Source organism: Eumetopias jubatus, unplaced genomic scaffold (genome assembly GCF_037043125.1).
Source record: "Eumetopias jubatus isolate StellerSeaLion01/CBP00866 unplaced genomic scaffold, mEumJub1_p1.0 scaffold_3, whole genome shotgun sequence".
NCBI lineage: Eukaryota > Metazoa > Chordata > Mammalia > Carnivora > Otariidae > Eumetopias > Eumetopias jubatus.
The window spans coordinates 70,055,321-70,080,294 of NW_028274809.1; the positions used below are offsets into that span (position 1 = coordinate 70,055,321).

Genomic DNA, 24,974 nt, shown 5'->3' on the forward strand with positions numbered 1-24,974 from the left:
AAGGCAGTGGGGTGAGGCTTAGGGTGAGGGTAAGATGACATTTATAACATCACCTGGTTATAAAGACAACTGATCAAAGTAATATAGGATCTGAAAGCCTAATGCACATTGCCCGATCTGACATTTCTTTCTCTTTGAGATACTCATTTTAAAATAATTTTTACCTACTTAAAAGTGTGTGTGTGACATATGCTGTAAGCACCAATCACTTCAGACATCTATGAAATCCATCTCACCGGTAGAAGGATCTACTGTCTCCCACTCTGGATGACTTTCACTCTGCTTCTTAGCAAAGAGGAAGGAGCAAGCACAATGCTTGACTTCCTTTGTTATACAGAAGCATCATTCACAGATCATCAGTTAGTCAAACTTCAGAAACCAGAAGATAACTACAAATGTTAATGGGGCACCTGGGTGGCCAGTCAGTTAAGCATCTGCCTTCAGCTCAGGTCACGATCCCAGGGTCCGAGTCCACATCCACATCCGGCTCCCTATTGGGAGCCTACTTCTCCCTCTCCCTCTCCCTCTGGCTGCCACTCCCCTTGCTTGTGCTTGTTCTCTTTCAAATAAATAAATAAATAAAATCTTAAAAAAACAAACAAACAAATGTTTAGGAGTGGCTAAAAGCATGCTGTCTTTTATAACTGGAAATTAATTCCCACAATCAAGCAGAACCTTGAACATCCTATAACAGACCATTAAGTTTTATCAAAACTGTTGCACAACAGACACTACAACTAGCTTTTACTTTAAAGTGCTTATAGTCATGGATGCCCCTTTCTTCTTTTACAGTGTTCAACTACAGTACTATTTATTTATGAATTTAAATTATAAAACATGCAAAATATAAGTCAGCTACAAACTGATTATTTTGGGAAGCATTCATAATCCATTAGCCCACCTTCTGAATTATATACTACATAATGACATGTATGAAACGTTACACACACACACACAGAATGTTTTCATTTATTCACTCAACAACCACAGAGCCCACTCGCTAGCTAAACAAAGGCAGACAGGTCTTGGCCCTTAAAGGTTTATAAACTAGAAAGTAATCCAGAAAGAGAAAAAAAAACCCATAAATGCAATATAGTAGATTAAGTGCAAAAATAGCCACATGTATAAGGGGCACAATGTATAAGAAGCACAGAAGTCAGAGCAATCTATTTGATAAAAATCTTTCTATAGGCTAAGAATTAAAGAATATGCAGAATTTTTTCAAGCCAAAAAAGGGAAAGGGGAGTGTTAGGAAAAGGCATTCCAAGAAAAAAAAAAAAAAAACGACTTATTTATTTTTAAATGACACATTTAGAGGCACAAAGACACAAAACAGAAATCATCCTGCACATTACTGTTTCAGGCTTTTTAAATAATAAAATGCGCTAAAGCATGGGTTCTTTTTTTTTTTTAAGATTTTATTTATTTATTTGACAGAGAGAGACACAGCTAGAGAGGGAACACAAGCAGGGAGAGTGGGAGAGGGAGAAGCAGGCTTCCCGCGGAGCAGAGAGCCCGAAGCGGGGCTTGATCCCAGGACCCTGGGACCATGACCTGAGCCGAAGGCAGATGCTTAACAACTGAGCAACCCAGGCACCCCTAAAGCATGGGTTCTTAAAATTAAATATGTTAATATTGCTTCTATTTCAATGGGTGTTTTTCTGAGAATATGACTTTTTGATAAAGGCCATCTCTAAAAGAAATGCTTTTTCTTAACCACACTTTTCCCTTTATGAAAAATATTTAGCACTTTAGAATATAAATGAGTCTGGAATTCTGAGATGCTTTAAAATATATATATAGTTACAAGACAGTAGAGGAGAACATGTGTTTTTCCACACAAAATGTTATCTTAGGGGTAAACCTAGGTGGCTCCGTGGGTTAAGCATCCGACTCTTGATTTTTGGTTCAGGTCATGATCTCAGGATCGAGAGATCAAGCCCTGCGTCAGTCTCCACCCTGGGCTTGGAGCCTATTTAAGATTCTCTGTTCCTCTCCCTCTGCCCCTCCACCACCCCCCGACTTGCACACATTCTCTCTCTAAACAAAACAAAACAAAACAAAACAAAAAACAAACCAAAACAAAAAACCCCAAAACAAAATGTTATCTAGTAATAAGCAGTGTCTCTTTGGTTTATAGATTTTGTACAAATATTATATGAGGCCAAGGACTATTTCTCTTTAACATATAGTTCTCAAAATAAAATATTGTTTTAACAAACAATATTATAAAAAGCTGATTACCTGACATTCAAGCAATGGATACCACTGGAAAAGAAGACACAGAGTTCAAGGCTAGGATTAGCTGGATCACTAATCAAAGATGCTAAGAGTAAGTGGATACTACTGTGATCAGCTGTTATAGCCACTGAACAGCCATAAAAACCAGGCGTTAGAGGTGTTAACACAGAATACTAATATTCTTGCCTGTTTGGGTGTATCTTGCTTTACATTTTTCAAATACGTTACATTTGCATCTTACTCTGCGTTTTTCAAATATGTTATTTATATCACCTAATGAAAGAAGAGAAAAGCCAGGAGCAATATAAGAACAACTACTACACAGGAGAGGGAATCCAAAAAAAAATGGGTTAATGTGGGCATGACTAGGAGGAAATAAAAAAGACAGGAAAGCTCTGTGTGCAACACACTATGACAAGCACTAGGTATATGATGAACGAATTAGATGTGGTGCTATTCCTTAACATGTATGTTGGAGACAGATAATACAAAAGTAAATATAAAAATGAGTGTATAATTATAACTTGAGTTTGGTATCAAAATAGGAAAGAGAACAAGCTTTGGAGATGTAATAAAAACAAGGCCTATTTTCAAAGAGCCTTCCCCAGAAAGCAAATAAGCAATGAACATGTAAGCCAGGGATTCCTAACCTTGTTTATTCCTCAGAATCCCCTGGAGGACTTAAAAAATTCTGATGCCTGGACCCACCCTCAGAGATTCTGATTTAAATTGCTCTGGAGTGAGTCTCAGGATCTCTTATTTTTTCTAACATACAGCCAAGATAGAGAACCACGGATATAAACTTATAAACCAAAGGATTTCATTATTTTGAGGTTAATGAAAGTATTGGGGTAAGTTTGCCTGGCTAACTGGCTAGGAATTTGAGAGATCTAGTGCCAATCGCCAAACAAATCACATTCAACATTACAACAAGGTTTTATAATAATCTCAATTCAATGAAATGCAGAGGTTTTACAAAATGTTGCAGAAGTACGAAGAAGAGATTAATCAGGTTTGAAGGCATCATGTGTGGTAATTACTGTTACCCACCAAATATTTCTGGTCCTTCTCTCCAGCCCATAATAGGAGGGCACCTCCTTGACCTCCTCTTAAAGTTAGATGTGAACATATGACTTGCTTTAGCCAATGAAATATAGAGGTGACCTGTCATTTCCAGTCAGAGCTTTTTAGGAATCAGAGTTCAATGATAACATTCTGTCAGCTTGAGTCCCAGAGTAAGAATGACACAAAGAATGGCACCCAGCTGATCCATGACAGACATATAAGCAGAAGTGAAAAAGAAAGCTTTGTAGTTTTAAGTCACTGAGATTTAGGGGCTGTTCTTGAAGCATAACCCAGCCTTCCTGACTGACACACCATAGAAGACTTCCAGAGGAAGAAGATTATTTAAGCAGTCCAGAAGGAAAGTTAAGAAGTATAATTCAGGGGCACATGGCTGGCTCAGTCAGAAGAGCATGTGACTCTTGATCGCAGGGTTGTGAGTTTGAGCCCCACACTAGGCACAGAGATTACTAAGAAAAATAAACTTAAAGAAAAAATAAGTACCATTCATTAGACAAACAATGGGGGCAAAGGTCATTTGTTTTCAGAGACTACCTTATACAAAGTCATGAATGAATAAGAAAGATGACATGGGACACTTGAGGAATTATAAAATAGCATAATATGGCTAGTTTAGGATATGAGGTTGGAGCAAGAGATAAAGCTGAAAAAAGACAACTCATAAAGGACTAAAGATCTAGACAAGAGATCAACTCACAAAAAGGTCAAAGCAGCCATTCCACAAAACAGTTCACATACAAGTCCTCAATCTTCTTTCTGCCCTGTTACACCTAAGTGAAGACCCATTTTCACCAGTAACAATGGCATACTATTATATGTATCAGTTTAGAAAGCTCTAGTCGATTTTGATCCACTTTTAGGAGATGGCCCTCCCCCTTCCCTATCCCCTTAAGAAACACTACACTTTGGCTTGAGGACTGTATTTACCCTACAGTGAAGACGACTGAGGCCTTATGAAAGATGTTTAAACAAATGAATAAAATAATTAGTTCTGCATTTTAAAAAGGACTTGCATTTCTGGTGGCAGAAAGATTTACTAAGGGATACTGTGACAAGAAGGGTACAGACAAAGATAATGTAAAGGCCTGAATTAAGCAGAGGCAATGACAAAAGAAATACATTCAAGAGACTTTAAGAAAACAGACCACAAACTACAATTCTTGAGGACTAACAATATAGAGGAAATGGAGGAGTACACTGTGACTGCATGTTTTTCCTGGAGAAGCTAGGTAAATACTAATACCATTAATCAAGATAGGAAATACCTTCAAGCCATATCCAAAATCTCCAAAATCCATTTCTTACCACCAGAATCTTACTGCTTACCACCATAGCTCTCTGATAACTATAAACTGTTACAGAGACATGAAATCCATCTATATCTCATTTTACGTAATTTTGTTTCTCCTCTTATTAGAAATTATCTGAGATCTCCTTTCTTTCCTAATACTTTGATTAAGCAAGACCTGACATTACAAAGTTCAAATTTAATTTCATGCAACTTTAATAACATTATATCTAGTACATCTGCAAATAGTGGTTTAGGCCTGCCTAAAGAGGAACAATTTAAGACTATCAAAAACCATGAAAGCAATCAGTTACTCACTCAAAATTAAACACAGTAACAGCTATTCTTAGCAGGACTAGTATTCTTCCTTCTCAATATAAAGCCTGAAGTTCTTTATCCCCAAGCATAATTGATGAATAAAAAAAAATACATAATTCTCAGTTAAATCTGAATTTCAAATAAATGAATATTTCTAACATGTACATTCCTTGCAATATTTGGGACATACTTATATTTTTAAAATACTTATTGTTCATATGGAATTCAAATTTAACTGGGCATCCTATGTTTTATTTTGCTAAATACAGCAACCCTATTCCCAAGTAACTATTAAGTACCCTTTTTTAAAAATATTTATTTATTTATTTGAGAGAGAGAGAGAGAGAGATGCACATGCGTGCGCACACACCTGAGAGCACACACATGAGTGGGAGCAGGGGCAGAGAGGCAGAGAGAGTGGGAGAGAGAGAATCTCAAGCAGACTCCCTGCTCAACGCAGAGCCTGACACAGGACTCGATCTGAGCCAAAACCAAGAGTCATTGCTCAAACAACTGTGCCACCCAGGCACCCCTATTAAGTACTTCTTAATCTAAGTCCATATTTTAAGTCTCTTTCCCATTTTATTTGTTCTGCCTAGCTTAAGCCGGAGGCAACTTTATATTACTACACATACCAGTAACTTTTTAAAAACCTACTCCTACTTCTGGGGGCACCTGGGTGGCTCAGTCGGTTAAGCAGCTGACTCTTCATTTTGCCTCAGGTCAGGATCTTAGGGTCTGGAGATTGGGCCCAGCTTTGGGCTCGTGCTCAGCCAGGAGGCTGCTTGAGGATTCTCTCTCTCCCTCTCTCTCTGCCCCTCCCCTGGCTCCCGAGTACACCCTTCTCCTCCCTCATAAATAAATAATAAATCTTAAAAACAAAACTAATGCTACTTCTTTATCTTTAAATAAGTAATACTTTCAAGACTCAAGCAACCTGACCAAAAGGTCATTGAGTTCCCTTTAATAAAAAAATACAAGTGAAATTATCATCTTAATAATATACACATATTCCTGTTCTTTTGGAAATTAGCATCTACTTTGAAATGTCTTCTCTTACCAGATGCTAAAATAATCATTCATTAACCAACAAATACGTCTTTTACTTTAGGCAACAAAACAGTTCAGAGTACACTGTCTCCAGCTGGTCTCTCCAACCTCTGTCCCAAGTCTAGCTGACAGTAGAGTCTCCATGCAGGCCCTGAGCAGTGCCTCCTTAGCTCCCCTAGATTTTCTTTGCTACAAACTCTTCTCCTTATTATGTCATTAAGTCTCGATTTAGTAAAATACTCTGTAAGGGCTTTGCATTCACTTGTTTGTAACTCCACCACAACATCTGGGGGAATGATCTGCATATTACTACTGCTCCCTGATAGAATGTCTTAATAGAGAAGTCAAAAAGTTGAGAAGGCTATGGGCATAACTGAAAGAATTCCACACTAGATAAAGATTACCCAACACCCACACAAAAGATGCTCAATAAATAACTCTTCAATCTCTTTATAAATAAATGCCGTTTTAGCTTTTATTTTTGATCACTATCTCACCCACAAACATGCCAGCAGCAGGCATTCTGATGCCTCTGTGAGCCAAGCGTACATGAAAATGCCAAAGGCAATCCTTTGCTTGTGTGGTCTCCATTAAGAACTTTAGATCCCTTCTCTCAGAAGGATAAATATATCCAAAAGGCAGAATAAATGAGAGACTACAGAAAAGGAAACTAATATGCTTGAAGCATACTAGAAAGAGAACAAGAAGCTGAGACAGTAAACCAAGTAGGTAGCAGACTGGGCCCAAGGGTTATTCATTTAGACAACTGATCTGTCTCGGGCCTAAGAGTAGAAAGTTGCTTTCCAGGGCGTGAGAGAGGCCAACGAGGCACCTCTATCAGCAGTTGAGAGGAAGAGAGGGCCAAGTGACAACTATCTACAGCATGAAGAACTAATGTTCTTTTCTAGTCATTGTTAGTTTGTTACTTTTAAACTTTGTTTCTTTTAAAACATAAAATATTTAAGAGGTACAAAAGATCTAATATTAATGCAATATACTCTCATTACCCAGTTTATGAAATAAAACATCATTAAAACAGTTGGGCTGAAGTTCCTTTGTCATCCTCTCTGACTGAATGCATCCTCTCCATACCCCCAGTTGTAGCCACTACTCTAATTTTGGTGATTATCATACATTTCTTTATACCTTCATTATAAAAGTATATGTAGATAAAGTATTATAGTATTTGCATGTTTTAAATTCTATATAAAAATTTCATATAGAAGGTACTATTCCTCCATTGCTTTATTCATTATATTAGTGTGGATTAATCATGTTGGCATGTGAAGATCACCTTCTTTATAAAAATTCCCCTATTAAGCAAAATTATGTACACATTCTCCTACTGATGGACAATTAGGTTGTTTTCAATTTCTTGATATTATAAAATAGAGATCAAAACTACAGCCTGTGGGTGAGCCAGCTGACTGTTTTTGAAAATGAAGTTTTATTGGAATGCAGCCAGGCCCATTCATTTTTTTTTTTTTTTTTTTTATGTATGGTTGCTTTAACACTACAGTGGTAGAGCTGAATTGAGTAATTGCAACAGAGAACATTTGGTTCTGAAGCCTAAAATATTTACAATCTGGCCCTTTAAGGGAAGGATACCAACCCCTGTTATTAACAATGCTGTTATGAATGTTCCCCTATCCATGTGGGAGACTTTCACTAGGGAACATAATTAGGAAAAGATCTGCTAGGTTGTAGAGTAGGCCAATCTTTATCATTACTAGATTTTTCCAAACTATTTTTCCAAGGTGCATGGTTATACACTTTCACAGACCGTTCATGTTTCTTCCAATGTTTGTATCTTTTGCCCATTTAAATATGGACATCTTTCTTTCTGATTTGTAGAAGCTAAATATATATGTAGATAACTACTGCTTTGTCCACTATGTTAGATATCTCTTTCCCAATCTGTGGCTCACCATTTTGCTTCTTACCTTCATGTCTCAGCTGCATCTGAAAAATGAGGATTATAACATAACCCAACTTCATACAGCTGTTGTAAAGAGTACCTGAGTTAATAGATTTAAAGTATTTAAAACCGTGTCTGGCTCATGTAAGTGCTCTACAAATGCTAACTATTTATTCTACAGTGGTGTTTTTGGAAAATGAATTTTAAATTTCAACATAAATTAATCAATCTATCCCATTAGTGTTTGTGCTATCTTGTTTAAGAAATCCAACCCTACACATTCAATTATGTGTCCATTAAGCAATATACGTCTCAACCTAACTTGTTTATTTACTACCTCTGAATGCTAAGAAATAACACTTTCAGTTAACATGGTTTCAATTAACTATTCAGTTTCAACATGTTTTCTTCATTATAATTTTAATATTGTTCTCTATGAAATTCAAGTAGAAAATACAAACTCATCGAGAATATCTAGTCCAACACAAATTCTGCCCCTTTGTGCAGTGGCAGTATCGTAGCCAATGAGGTTTATCCGGGGCGTGATTATTGCTAATTGAAAAAGTAAATAAAAGAGGGATCCGTTCATGTCCAAGATATAGTAACAGAGACTAAATTTACATTCCCACCTAAAATAAATAAAAAATGGATAAAACTATATAAAACAACAATTTGTAGGACATGGCTGATCAGGCAACAATGGACAGTGATAGCTGAGGACTGTGAAACACAGAGGTAATACCACCCAAGCTTATTGCCTTAAGACAGTTTCCAGGCTACAGTGCAGGAGGAAGGAAACCAGGCAGAGAGTCTAGTGGACTCCCTAAATTGACATGATGGAGCTGAGATTCCTGGGAAACCAAAGTAGGTAGAGCTATAAGGATGGAGTACTGATAATAGCTAAGAAAATAGCTGCTAAGAGAGAAAACTCTGGAGATCTTGAGCGTCCTCCTTGAGTATTCAGCTGAGTACTGATAAGTGCATGTGTGTAAAGAAACTACCAAAGGCTGGGGAAAGGATTAGAGAAGAATACCTACCTCTCACACAGCACTGAAAATAGTGTCTGTTCCCACCAACCAAACTGAAAACCTCCAATGCAAAGGCATTGATTAGACAGAAGGGTCTAAGCACTACTCCAGACTCACCTTATAATTTTTTAAAAGCAAAACTAGAAAGAATCAAACAGATTCCAAGTAACTTACTGTATCTCATAACAAATATAAAGAATATTTATAAAAGTAAAAAACAGCCAGCATACAAGGCAAAATTCAGTCAGGCACTAGTGAAAAATTACCAGGCATGCAAAGAAGAAAACATAACCCACAATGAGGAGATCAATCAATCAACTGAAACCAATCCAAAACTGACAAAGATGTTAAAATTAGCAGACAAGGACACTAAAGTGTTATTATAATTGCTAAAACGTGGAGACATGGAAGACAAAAAATGACCCAAATCCAAGTTCTTGAGGAGAAAAATGCAATAAGTCAGTGGCGCTAGGATGACATAGGCATGAATTCAGAGAGGCTTGGTAGAGCTTTAAACCTACAATGTCCATGGCTGGCCAAAAAGTGAAAAAATATTTTAAGGTGAAAAATACACTGGATGGGATTAATGGAAGATTAAATCTTGCACAAGAAAAAATGGGTTAACCTGAAGATACAGGAATAGAAAATGAAACACAGAGGCCAAAATGATAGGAAAAAAAATTAACAGAGCCATAAATGAACTATGGGACAACTACAATTAGAAAAATATATATGTCTTTGGGATCCTTGAAGGGGGGGGCGATAGGAAAACAGAAAAATATTTAAAGAATATCAAAATCTGTTGAAACTTGATGAAAATAATAAACCTACAGATACAGAAATCTCAAAAAACCACAAGCTCAAGAAACACAAAGAAAACCACATCAATGCACATCATAACTAAAGACCAGTGATAAGAGAAAAATCTTAAAAGTATTACAGAACTAGGATAAATACAGAGATCAATAAAACGAATTAAAGTTCAGAAATAAATCCTAACATTTAAAGTCAACAGGTCTCTGATAAAGAGACCAACACAATTCAATGGGAAGAGTCTTTTCAATGGTGCTAGGATTATTTACATGCAAAAACATGATCCTCCACCTCACACCATGCACAAAGTGGATCACAAAAAAAAAAAAAAAGTAAGAGCTAAAATCACAGGGGCACCTGGGTGGCTCAGTCAGTTAAGCATCTGCCTTCAGCTCAGGTCATGATCTCGGGGTCCTGGGATCAAGGCCCACATTGGGCTCCCTGCTCAGTGGATAGTCTGCTTCTCCCTCTCCCTCTGCCCCTCTTCCCCTCACTCATGCTCGCTCTCTCTCTCAAATAAATAAATAAAATCTTTTAAAAAAAGAGCTAAAATCATAAAACTCTTAGAAGAAAACTGAGGAGTAATTTTTCATGAACTTTGGTTAGACATTGATTTCTTAGTACAATATATCAAAGGCACAAGTTATAAGAGAAAACTGATACACTGGACTTAAATAAAAATTAAAAACTTTTGTGTTACAGGGCGTCTGGGTGGTTCAGTCAGTTAAGCATTGATTAGACTCTTGGTTTTGGCTCAGGTCATGATCCCAGGGTCCTGGGATAGAGCCCCACCATCAGGCTCCCTGCTCAGTGGGAAGCCTGCTTCCCCCTCTCCCACTCCCCCTGCCTTGTGTTCCCTCTCTTGCTATGTCTCTCTCTCTGTCAAATTAATAAATAAAATCTTAAAAAAAAAAAGGGAAAAAACAGCCCTTGGATTTGAAGAAAATATTTGCAAATTATATAAGGAGGCTTATATACATAATATATAAAGAACTTCTACAATTCAGTATTAAAAAGAAAAAAACCCAATTGTTTAAATGGGCAGCAGAACTGCATTTAAAAAATGTTATATCCTTCAGGTGTAAGGAAAATGACAGAAATACAGATCTACAGAAATACAGATCTACGCAAAGGAAAGAACACAAGAAATAATAACTACATAGGTAAATATATTATTTTTTCTTATTATTTAAATTTCTTTAAAAGACAATAGACTGCTGTGTCAAAGAACATGGTAGTTCCTCAAAATCTTAAAAACAGAATTAACATATGATCCAGCATTCTACCTCTGAGCATATACCCAAAAGAAGTGAACACAGAGATTAGAGCTGATATTTGTACACCAATGTTCACAGCAGCATTATTTATAATAACTAAATGTGGGACATCACAAATGTCCATCAAAAGATGAATAAACAAAATGTAATTTATCATACAATGGAATATTATTCACCTTAAGGAAGGCAATTCTGACACATGCTAAAAGGGTAAGAAGATATTGAAGATATTATGCTAAGCGAAATAAGCCAGTCACAAAAGGACAAATATCATACGATTCCACTCATATGAGGTACTTAAAGTAGTCAGTTCATACAGATAAAAAGTAGAACGGTGATTGTCAAGGGCTGGGGGAGAGGGGGAATGAGGAATTATTGTTTAATAGGTACAGAGTTTCTGTCTGGGAAGATGAAGAAGTTCTGGAGATGGATGGTTACACAACAGTGAGAATATACCTAATGCCACTGAGCTGTATACTTAAGAATGGTTAAAGTGGTAAATTTTATGTTACATATATTTTACCACAACAAAAAAATAGACTACTTAGGCAAAAATAATAAAAATATACCATGAAGTTTATAACATACTTAAAACTAAAATGTGTAACAACAATGATACAAATGTTAAAAGGGAAGATATAAAGTATACTATTTCAACATTCATATAAGTAGTACACATCACCTGAAGGCAAATTGATAAGTTAAAGATATATACTATAGGGATGCCTGGGTGGTTCAGTTGGGTGAGTGTCCAACTCTTGGTTTCAGCTCAGGTCATGATCTCATGCGTTGAGGTGACAAATCAAGCCCCGCATCAAGCTCTGTGCTCGGTGGGGAGTCTGCTTGAAAACAGTCTCTTCCTCTGCCCCTCTGCCTACTTGTGCATACACACACACACACACACTCTCTCTCTCTCTCTCAAATACATAAATAAATAAATCTTTTTAAAAAAGATATATACTATAAATCCTGAAACAAATTATAAACTAACAAGAAAGTTATAGCTAGCTAGAAATCCAACAAAGATAATATAATTATTTAAAAACTCAATCTAAAAGGAGGCAGAAAAGAAAAACACAAAAGAACAAGTGAGAAAAACAGGTAAACAGTAATATGACAGATTTAAATGCAATCATATCAATAACTGCATTAAATGTGAATGACCTAAATATCTCAATTAAAAAGCCAAGATTATCAGACTGAATAAAGACAAACAGACCTACCTACCTATATGCTACCTACAAGAAAGGTACTACAAGTAGGTTAAATAAAGACCCAAATAGGTTCACTGGAAAATATATATCACATTAACACTAGTCAAAAAGAAAGCTGAGTGTCTATATCAATATCAAACAATTTCAGAGCAAAGAGTATTACAAGTGTTAAAGAAGCTCATTATATTCAATGTGATCATCTCAACAAAAGCAAAAAAAGAATGACAAAGCCTAACATCCACTCCAGATGAAAACTAAATAAAGTAAAAAACAGTAAAAAAAACTTCTGTAATCTGATAAAGACCATCTATTAAAAAACACATAGTTAATATGCTAGAATGAATGCTTTTCCCCTAAGATCAGGAACAAGACAGAAAAGTCCACTTTAACATCTATTCAACATTTTACTGAAGGTTCCAGTCAATTCAGCAAAAAAGGAAATGAAGGCAGCCAGATTGGAAAAAAAGAGGTAAAACTGTCTCTTTCACAGACAACATAATCACTGAAATAAAATACTGCTATAGGGGCGCCTGGGTGGCTCAGTCGTTAAGCGTCTGCCCTTGGCTCAGGTCACGATCCCAGGGTTCTGGGATCAAGCCCCGCATTGGGCTCCCTGCTCCGCAGGAAGCCTGCTTCTCCCTCTCCCACTCTCCCTGCTTGTGTTCCTGCTCTCACTGTGTCTATCTCTGTCAAATAAATAAATAAAAATCTTAAAAAAATATACTGCTATAATAGCATCAAAAATATGAAACAGACATAAATATGACAGAATATGAAAATTCTGTACACTAACAACTACAAAAAATTGTTGAGAAAAAGTTAAAACCTTAATAAGAGATATATACTGTATTCATGGGTTGGAAGACTCAATACTATTAAGATATCAGTGGTCCCAAATTGATGTATAGTTCTTACACACCATCAATTAAAATACCAACAGGTTTGGGGCGCCTGGGTGGCTCAGCTGTTAGGCGTCTGCCTTCGGCTCAGGTCATGATCCCAGGGTCCTGGGATTGAGCCCTGCATCAGGCTCCCTTGCTCCGTGGGAAGCCTGCTTCTCCCTCTCCCACTCCCCCTGCTTGTGTTCCCTCTCTCGCTATGTCTCTCTGTCAAATAAATAAAATCTTTAAAAAAAAATAAAATAAATAAAATACCAACAGGTTTTTATTTATATAAATTAACATACTTGATTTTAAAATCTGCATAAAGATGCAAAAGACCTAGACTGGCCAAAACAATGCTGTTAAAAAGAACAACTGGAGGACTAAACAACCTTATTTCAACACATTATGGAGCTACACTATTCAAGACAATGTACTGGCTTTAAAAGATAGACAAATAGATAATGAAACAGAATAGATTCTGGAAATAGAGTCATACATACAGGGACAAATGATTTTCAATAAAGATGGAAATGCAAAGGTAGAGAAAAAATAATCTTTTCAATACATGTTGCTGCAAGAGTTAGATATCCACATGCAAAAAATGTTTTAAAATCTGAACATGATTCACACCTTACATCATATATAAAAAATTCATGGGGCGCCTGGGTGGCTCAATTAGTTAAGTCCACCTTCGGCTCAGGTCATGATCCCAGGGTCCTGGGATCAAGCCCCGCATCAGGCTCCCTGCTCACAGGGGAGTCTGCTTGTCCCTCTCCCTCTGCCCCTCCCTCTGCCTGCTTGGCCTCTCTCTGTCTCACTCTCTCTCTCAAATAAATAAAATATTAAAAAAAAATTCAAAATGGATCACAGACATAAATGTAAAACTTAAAACTATAAAACTTCTAGAAGAAAACATAAGAGAATATCTTCATGATCTTGGGTTGGCACAGACTTCTTACATACCACACCAATGTATAATTTATAACAAAAATTTTGTAAATTAGGCTTCAAAATTAAAACTCTGCTTTTCAAAAAACACTAACAGAGTAAAAAAAATAATATCTGCAAATTATATACTTGATAAAGGATTGTATCTAGATGATATAAAGAACTCATAAAACTCATAAATAAAACAGCCCAGTAAAAACTGGACAACAGACTTGAATAAAGACCTCACTAAAAAAGATACATGGATGGCAAATAAACACATGAAATGATGTTCAACATCATTAGTCACTAAGGAAGTGTGTGAACTAGAACCACAATCAGATACTACGACCTATTAAAATGGCTAAAATTAAAAAGATTAACCATACCAAGGGTTGGCAAGGATATTGAGGAATTTGAACTCTCATACATTGCTGGTAGGAGTGTAAATTGGTACAACCACTTTGGAAAACAGGTTGACAGTTTTTTTTTAGTAAGTTAAACATATACCTACTGTATGACCCAGCCATTCCACTCTTAGGTGTTTCCCCAAAAGAAATGAAACATGTACATAATGTTAATCACTGCTTTACTTATAACAGCCCCAAACTAGAAAACACCAAAATAGCTGTAAACAGGCAAATAGATAAACAAAGTGTGGTATATTGATCCAATGAAATACTACTGAGCAATAAAAGGGAATGAGCTATTGAAACACACTTAGAAGAATCTCAAAATACTTATGATATAAAAGCCAGAGAAAAAAGACAACTATTGTATGATCCCATTCATTTAACATTCTAGAAAATGAAAACTAATATATAACAGATCAGTGGTTGCTTGGAGAATGGGGAAGAATAAAAAATGAGGGACTACCAAGGGGCCTAAATAAATGTGGGGAGTGATGGATGTTCACCATCACGATTGTAGTGCTAGCTCGGCAAGTGTATACATGTCAAAACTTATCAAATTATGTGTTTTATGTATGTATAGTTTAATGCATGCCAATTATATCTCAATAAAGCTAATAAAAGCAAAAGCTTATAAATATTCCTATTCTAAATTCTTACAATTCAAAGAATATTGTAAAGTTACTTAAAGCCTTCTGTGATCATGTACTGCCTCTTGTGATAATTCTCAAGTACAGTGACTACAAAATAAAATTCTTTTGTAAGCATAAAATAGAAAAAGGCTTATGAATAGGATAGATAATATGATTTGGTGTAGTAGCTCAGCAAATTCATGTATCAGAGTCAAAAACAGCATTCATTCAGAAGTGCCCAATTAAAATGTTTCAAGAGCAGCTTTCCTATCTTTCAAAAAAAAATCTCCTGACTCCACCTACAATGTGGCTGGATTATAGCACCCGTATTTACACACACACACACACACACACACTGCAGTTTCCAAACTTCTTATCTCATAATTTGTAGTTCCAAAGATAATTAATTCCAAAAGTTGTCAGAGAAATATTCTGGTCAAAGGTGACAAATCTAGTTTAGGGATGCTTCATCAAGGCTCAAAAACTCACCAAAATGTTATGCATTTGGAGACCAAGTTTCAATCTTTCAGATTAAAATATGTAAATGCTCTATGATCTAACAAAGTATTTTTAAATCCTCTCATCATTTTTTATTGATCCTTAAAACAATGAAGTAGTTAGAGAGGTATAACTGTACTTCTACTGAACATACAGATAGGCAAATAAACATAGATAATTTAAATAATTGTGCAAGCTACAGGTCAGGAGGCATATTCAGGTCCAATCTGCTTTCTGTTACAGTGCATCTTTTCAATTATCACAAATGTTACCTGTTTATACCATGAAAAATACTATGACTTACTGCTCAAAGTCATCTGCACAGGCAGCCCTGAGCCCATCACCATGAACAAAAATTGACCATCTGCACTGGGTCATTCCTATAAATTCAGTATATAAAAGAATGACAATGCTTATCAATAATCTGATAAAATCCCCTCCCAAATTAAAATATTGGTAAGAGGAATAGATATTCTGGAATCAGAAAGAATAAATATGAGGTTATATCATTGCCTTGCTGCTTAAAGCTAAGACTCCTGTGAATTGGGGCTTCTCATACCCATGGTACTGATTACTGTGAGTATTAAATGCTAGAACATTAGATACTGCATTTAGTATGGTACCTGGCACACAGCTGCTACTACTCTCCCTACTACTTTTAACAATACACTTTATACTTATTGATGTCTGTCAAAAAAGAGTAATTCTAACATCAGTAATACATACATGCTTTAGAAATAAATACTAAATTTAGATATAAAAAGGATAATACTTTGTCTTTCCTTTAACTGAGTTTCACTCATAAGCATGCCTGTTAGGTATGCAGATTAAGAAACAACTACAATAACAAAGTAAGCACATTTTCTTCACAGAATATAGGGACATAGAGCATGCCTGAAACTGGTTCTGAATCTGTGTACTTGTAAAAATTTTGGTTAGTGGTTTTAAAAAACTAATTTTTCTTTAAATAAACTTTGAATAAGTAAATCATTCATATGACAATACACAGTGTTGATAACAGATCTTCATGTTTATAAAAAATGAAGTCAAGATAAACTTAAAATGAGCTTGTTTCCAGTGTACTAAAAATATAAAAATCACCTGTGATCAAGAAATAAAGTTTCAAAGTTTACTTCTTCAATATAATTCTAAGGGTTTTATTTCAAATAAGCAATGCCATTGAAAATACTGAAGAAAAAAATTATACACAAACTCATAATATGCTTCCATAATCCATATAATTTTAGGACCTATGGCCACTTCTAAATAGTATCACAGCCTTCTTATATCCCTGTTTTTCATCAACATTCCAAATTACCATAAAATATTCAAATACAAACAATGTTATATTAACAACAGTGACCTGCTTTAATTCAATATAGTATTATAAGTCCTAGCCACAGCAATCAGACAAGAAAAATAAAAGGCATCCAAATTGGAAAAGAAGTAAAGCTGTCACTATTTGCAGATGACATGATACTATATACATAAAAACTTAAAGACTCCATCAAAAAAACTATTAGACTAAATAAACTCAATAAAGCTGCAAGATATGAAATTAATCTGTTCCATTTCTATACACCATTAATGATCTGTCAGAAAGAGAAATTAAGAATCCCATTTATAATTGCACCAAAAGAATAAAATATCTAGAAATAAAGTTAACCAAGGAAGTGAAAGACCAGTTCTCTGAAAACTGTAAGACACCGATGAAAGAAACTGAAGATGACACATGCAAATGGAAAGATATTCCATGCTTATGGACTGGAAGAATTACTACTGTTAAAATGTCCATATTATCCAAAGCAATCTACAGATTCAATGCAATCCCTATCAAAATGCCAATGGTATTTTTCATAGGACTAGAACAAATAATCCTGAAATTTGTAGGGAACCACAAAAACCCTGAAGAGCCAAAGCAATCTTGAGAAAGAACAAAAAAGATGGAGGTATCATGCAACCTAAATGCAAACAATACTACAAAGCTATAGTAGTCAAAAGAGTATGGTACTGGCACAAAAACAGACACAGAGATCAATGGAACAAAACAAAGAGCCCAGAAATAAACTCACAGTTATACAATCAATTAATCTACAACTAAGAATAAAGAATATACAATTGGAGGAAGGACAGTCTCTTCAGTAAATGGTATTGGGGAAACTGGACAACTACATGCAAAAGAATGAACAAGACCACTTTCTTATACTATAAGCAAAAATAAACTCAAAATAGATTAAAGATCACAAACCATAAAACTCCTAGAAGAAAACACAGGCAGTAAGGTTTTGGACATCAATATGAGCAGTATGTTTTTTGGATGTCTCCTCAGGGAAGGGCAACAAAAGCAAAAATAAAAAATGGAACTACATCAAAATAAAAAGCTTTTGCACAGTGAAGGAAACCTTCTAAAACAAAAAGGCAACCTACTCATTGGGAGAATATATTTACAAATGATATAAACGATAAGGGGTTAATATCAGAAATATATAAAGAATGCACACAACTCAATATCAAAAAACAATCTAATTAAAAAATGAGCAGGGGCACCTGGGTGGCTCAGTCGGTTAAGTGTCTGCCTTTGGCTTAGGTCATGATCCTGAGGTTCTGGGATCGAGCTCCATATGGGGCTCCCTGCTCAGCGTGGAGTCTATTCTCCTTCTCCCTCCCTCTTCCCCTCCTCGCTGCTCGCCCACTCTCTCTCTCTCTCTCTCAAATAAATATGTTTTAAAAAATGGGTAGAGGTCATGAATAGACATTTTTCCAAAGAAAACATATAGATGACCAAGAAACACATGAAAAGATGCTCAATATCACTAATCATCAGGGAATTGTAAATCAAAACCATTTCACACCTGTCAGAATGGCTATTATGAAAAAGACAAGAAATAACTAATGTTGGCAAGGATGTGGAGGAAAAGGAACCCTATGCATTGTTGGTGGGAAATGTAAACTGGTACAGCCAGTATGAAAACCAGTACGGAGTTCCTCAAAAAATTAAAAATACAATTACCATATGATCCTGCAATTCTATTTCTGGTTATGTATCCAAAGAAAACAAAAACACTAATTAAAAAAGATATATGCAGGGCGCCTGGGTGGCTCAGTCGTTATGCATCTGCCTTCAGGTTGGGTCATGATCCCAGGGTCCTGGGATCAAGCCCCACATCAGGCTCCCTACTTCTCCCTCTCCCTCTCCCACTCCTCTTGCTTGTGTAACCTCTCTCGCTGTGTCTCTCTCTGTCAAATAAATAAAATCTTAAAAAAAAAAAAGATATATGCATCCTTATGTTCACTGTAGCATTATTTACAATAGCCAAGATATGGAAATCAACCTAAGCATCCACTGACAGGTGAATGGATAAAGATGTGACATAAATACAATAGAATATTACTCAACCACAAAAAAGAATCGTATCTTGCCATTTGCAACAACATGGATGGACCTAGATGGTATTATGCTAAGTGAAATAAGTCAGAGAAAGACAAATACCACATCTCACTTATATGTGGAATCTAAAAACAAAACGAATAAAACAAAACAGAAACAGACTCTTTGAGAACAATCTCGTGGTTGCCAGGGAAGAGGGGTGGAGGGAGAATGGGCAAAATAGTTGAAGGAGATTAAACTTCCAGTTATAAAAGAGGTAAGTTGTGGGGATGCAATGTACAGCACAGTGAATATAGTTAATAACATTACAACAACTTTGGTGACAGATGGTAACTAGATCATGTCTTAATGCAAAGAAATGTTAAATCACTATGTTGTACATCTGAAATTAATATAGTGTTGTATGTTGACTACCAAAAAAAGAAAAAAAAAAGTCAGTGACCCTGCTTAAATTTAACTATTGTCTGACAAGGAAGGCACTATGGAAGAGCTTGAAATGTACAATTTTGCCAGCTGATATACAAAAGTTCTAAATTAGCATATGAAAAGTAATCTACAGATGGCTATGTACAATTCAGAGAAGTCAAGTGAATAAAAGGTGGAAACTATCTGTACTTACAAACCTAAATTGAGTTAAGCAAAGCCTTTTGAATGTTCTGCCATATTTCAACATTAAATAGACCTCTGGGCTTGTTACGGTCTCATTGTTAAAATAATAAGTTAACACTAAGGCTATCATTATCTACCACTCCTAATATGAGCTCCTAGCACCATTTTGAAGGTCTGTTACCTAACATGACTTCTAATAATCACATAATCCTGCAAAGTGAGTACTATTGTGCCTATAGTATAAATGAGGAAGCTGAGGCTCAAAGAAGTTAACCAATGTGCCCACAGTGATCAAGGTAAGTGGTGAAGCCTAAATTTAAAGCTGCCAATGTTACAGTAAATATCTTTTTGAAAACATTAATACAGGAAATGACCTAAGTGTGTATCAATAGAAGACTGGTTAAGTAAGTCATGATTCATCCATAAAAGGGAATAGCAAACAGTCACTTAAAGAAGGTAGCTTTTTATGTACTGAATATGGGATGGGACAGTATCCAGGATATTCTATTAAGTATGTACATTCCACTGTCCAATATGGTAGCCATTGGCTGCATGCAGCTATTTAAACTTAAATTATTTAAATTAAATTAAAAATTTAGTTCTTCAGTCATACCACCCATATTTCAAGGGCTCAACAGCCACATGTGGCTAGTGGCTACCATACTGGACAGCTGAGTAAACACATTTCTTTGTTCACAGAAGTTCTACTGGACAGCACCAGTAGAGAATATCTTTGGAAGGACACAAACTGGTAACAGTGTTAGTTTCTAGGGAAGGAGACAGAAATGGCAAGGACACTTATTCAACATATATACAGAGTTCTAACTTCTGAACTCTGTTAACATGTCATACCTATTTAAAAGTAACTACCTATTTAAAAATACCTTGTTTCATTCACAAACTCCTTGATTTATGCTAATTAGAAGCATAAAAGGCTCAAAGTTCTGAGGCATAACTGATAGAGATTAAGGGATAGAAAACACCTCTCCAAGATTTCCTAGAAATACCCCTGACCACTACCTTAACTTCATTAAGCATCTGTCTATTCATAATACTATTTGGGATACCAACTAAAAAACTACAGAGTTGCTATTTCAGAGGAATTAAAGAAACAGGGAAAGAAAAAAAAAAATCAGAAGAAAAAGTATTACGGAGCATTAAAGAGAGCCTGTGGTCAAAAAGCCCAGGGGAAAATTCTATTCTTTTGGGAAGGAAGGTACAGGTCACACAGTCACATCTATCTCTCTTCTCCCTTTCTCATACTGCTCTTTAATGCTCTACAGAGGAGCACTTGAAAGCAAGTCTTTCAGTTCTACTCCGAAATCATATTTTTTCCTTCAAAGGTCGTAAGTTACTTAATTACTGTATGCCTCAATCTCTTCACCTGTGAGATGGAAACCTGTTGCTTAATCAATGTTATTTACTAACTACTGGGCATTTTTGCCTAGGAGAGGGGAGATAGAATAACAGCCAAACCTAAGAATAAAAAAGGCAGTCATCAGGTAATCCAAAATAACAACAAAACATTTGAACTGATACCTTTTTTCTCACTGGGAGATAGCTCAGGGAGGCTGAAGGGCCTGGGGATGATGCTAATGTATGAAAATATACCCTGGAAGAAAAATGAATAGGAACAAGATCCCAAACATCCACTTTCTTGCGCATTGACACTGTACTGTCATTCTCTTTTCCTCCTCCACAGATCTTTGTCACCATTCAAATCTAGTCTAGTTCCAGAATGTGGCCTTTTGATTGTTGCCCAATATATACTACCTTTCTCAGTGATTTTGAATTAGATATCTATGCCAAGGCAGAAAGCAAGCCACGCTGGTGTCCACAAAGTGGCAAAGGCATGAATTTGTCCCCACACAAATTGGGGACCAGAGAGGGACTCCATAATCGAATCATAACAACAAGCATTCAAAGACATCAACTTACTAAAGAAAATATCCTGCAAAATATAAGACCAAGAAAGGAAGATGTGGCATAGTGAGGAAAAATGGATGACAATTCTTTCTAGAAATGTGTATCTCCAAATTACTAAACAAATTTTAAAATGCAAGAATTACCAATAAGTAATTCAAATCCTAAAAAAATTGTAGGGCAGATGTCAAATTCATTTCATACAATTGCTACATGTAGAAATCTATGTGGTCTTAGACTACCATACATTTATTTAAGGGAGGGAGACATTTGAAAATGAGTTTATATTAATGGGAAAGTGCAAAGAAACTTGCCAGCGTGTGCCAGCTCCATAGCCCATGGACAGTGAGCATTGCCTGTCTGTGCCAGTCAGATCACCAACCAACGTTACTGTGTAGGCCATTAAAGAAGCTGTTAATACTCTGGTTTAAAACCAATCTCAGCACAGGCCAGAGCAGCAGATTAAGCAGAACTTAACATCAGTGGCAGGTCTTCCAAGTTCTCTTGATGCCACAGAATTCATAAGTGGGATCAGTATGTTCTAAAAAAACATGGTACTGCAAAAGGAAAAAAGGTTCCACAGTACCATGCCGTGTAATACTTGAAACCTCATCATCAAAGTGACAGTTTTCAAGTGCCATTTATGATGCCCTAGTCTGGAAACATCCCAGCTAACCCATCTGATCAACAATTTCACAGATGGAAGCACTTGATGGCTAATTGGCAAGTCTATTATTCAAATAAAACAGCTCTCTGTACCTCTTCTTTCATTATTACAAGTCAAGGTACAACAAGGCTGGTCATTCACATTAGCTTAATAAGAGAAACCTCTTTCCAAAAATAATTTTTTAAATGAAACAACTTACTTTGACAATTACTTTAGAGTACTAATCAATTTCTGAATAGGAAGGAAAATGTTTTATAAACTAAAAGGAGTAAGGTACATAAACCTTCTTTAAAAAGTTGTACTATTTGTATCCTCTACTTTTATCAATATATCAAGGTATATATTATATTTTATCATAGAGAATAAAATGAAATATTCACTCATTCCTTAAATATTCTTAAAACATGAAACAATGGGCGCCTGGGTGGCTCAGTCGTTAAGCATCTGCCTTCAGCTCAGGTCATGATCCCAGGGTCCTGGGATCGAGTCCCGCATCGGGCTCCCTGCTCAGCGGGAGGCCTGCTTCTCCCTCTCCCACTCTCCCTGCTTGTGTTCCCTCTCTGTGTTTCTCTGTCAAATAAATAAATAAAATCTTTAAAAAAAAAAGCAAAACATGAAACAAGAATGACATATCACAACAAAGGAAAACCCTCTCAAATATTTTTATGTTTCTTAAAAATTTAAAAAGCAAGCATCTGGGGTGCTTGGATGGCCCAGTCAGTTAAGCGCCCAACTCTTGATTTCAGCTCAGGTCATGATCTCGGGGTGGTGGAATGGAGTCCCACGTGGGCTCTGAGCTCAGCAGGGAGTCTGCTTGAGATTCTCTCTCTCTCTCACTCTCCCTCTGCCCATCCCCACCACTGCATGCAAGGGCACGGATGCGTTCTCTCTCTCTCTCTCAAAAATAAATATTAAAAATAAATAAAAAGCAAGCTTCTTACTCTTCACCTACATTTTGCAATAAAAATTTCCAGACTATTTAAGGTTTTTTAATTTATGAGGCAAATAGCCAGGGACAACACTGTAAGATTATCTACCTGAGAAAATATTGATGTAGAACAGTCCTTGGCGTCAGAAAAACTTGTGTTCCAACTTTAGCTTCACTTCTTAGTTCTGTGACTCAGGCCTATAATACAGGAGTAATTATCCCTACTCACATAGGATTGTTGTGAGGATTAAATGAGATTAAATTCAGGGACACCTTAAAACATGGGAGGCACTAAGCATTAGTCCATTTTGGGAGGCACTCAGCATTAGTCCATTTGGCTCTCATCCTTTCCCCCACCTTCTATAAATTCTAGGGGAATCCTGATACAACTCTCAAAATATATGGGTTCTCTTTATCAATCCAGACATAAGCCCTGGATCCCACTGACAATTACATTCCCTATTCAGACTACCTCCCTATATTGCTACAATATCGCTACAATACTGCTACAATGTTCACAGCCCTCAGGGAAACCCCTAAGGAAGAATCTTGTTGAAAGACTGAACTATAAAATATGCAAAGATCTCATTTAGTCTATAAAATAGAATTTAGGGAGGGAAATGGGAAGGAAATAGTAGCCAAAAACTGTGGAACCAGATGCAAACTAAAGTAAAATCAAAATTATTTCCTTATAGTGATATGGCTATTTAATGGTAACAAAAATGTCTTCTACTAGGTAATAAAATAAGCCATTTCCATTTAGTAAAAGAACACCTTTTCTATAAAACAGAAAGGGGTGCTTTTCCAAAACCAGGTTTTGTTGTTTCATCTACTTCTTTTTTCTTTAATTTTTTATTGTTATGTTAACCATACATTACATCATTAGTTTTTTTTAGACTTTTTTATTGTTATGTTAATCACCATATATTACATCATTAGTTTTTGATGCAGTGTTCCATGATTCATTGTTTGTTCATAACACCCAGTACTCCATGCAGAACATGCCCTCCTCAATACCCATCACCAGGCTAACCCATCCCCCTACCCCCCTCCCCTCTAGAACCCTCAGTTTGTTTTTCAGAGTCCATCGTCTCTCATGGTTCGTCTCCCCCTCCGACTTACTCCCCTTCATTCTTCCCCTCCTGCTATCTTCTTCTTTTTTTTTTCTTAACATATATTGCATTATTTGTTTCAGAAGTACAGATCTGTGATTCAACACTCTTGCTCATCTACTTCTGATAAGCATTTTGCTTTTGATTATTTAGGCCCTGGTGTTTAGCATACTAAGGGAATAAAGAACTTATCAACAGAGAGCTACCACAGGTAGGTATGAACGTACAGGGATAAAAAGAAGGAAAATATACACAGGAGTAAGAGAAAAGTATAACTATCATAATCATTAATTTATTCTTTATTGTTCCTAAGTCCTCCCATGTTGCTCCGAACAGGCACTCAGTGTCCTGGCAGTTAGAGCCTACGAAATCACCAGCAACAATTTGAAAAGCAGCACTGGGAGGCTGCTCAGTGGAGACCACTGCCCTGCTCTGGTGGCATGCTTCTGGGGCACTCAACCCAGATTAACATCCCACAAAGAAGCACTGTGTGTTGTGGGAGAGAACACTGACCATGTCTCCCCGATTTTAGATGAATATGAGATCTAGAGTACTGTCCAAATGATAATACAATCTGAAAAATTACAAGTTACATTACAAAAGTTTAAGATAGGAAACCCAAAGATCAATGTACCAAATGAGTAATGTAGCCAGTAAATCAAATACGTAAAACAATATAGAAGGTAGAGAAGAAAAGGACAGACACTGGATTTTCAAGATTATAACATCCCACACATTCGGTATATTGAGATTATATTGCAATACC

The 24,974-nt window shown here is 36.1% G+C and overlaps 1 protein-coding gene and 1 pseudogene across 2 annotated transcripts in view; one reads left to right on the top strand and one right to left on the bottom strand.

Annotated features, from left to right (window-relative positions):
- Positions 1-24,974, bottom strand: part of PSMD14 (proteasome 26S subunit, non-ATPase 14) — a 99,739-nt gene that overhangs the window by 57,087 nt on the left and 17,678 nt on the right. The window lies entirely within an intron of this gene.
- Positions 8,394-8,473, top strand: LOC114216541 (U4 spliceosomal RNA; annotated as a pseudogene).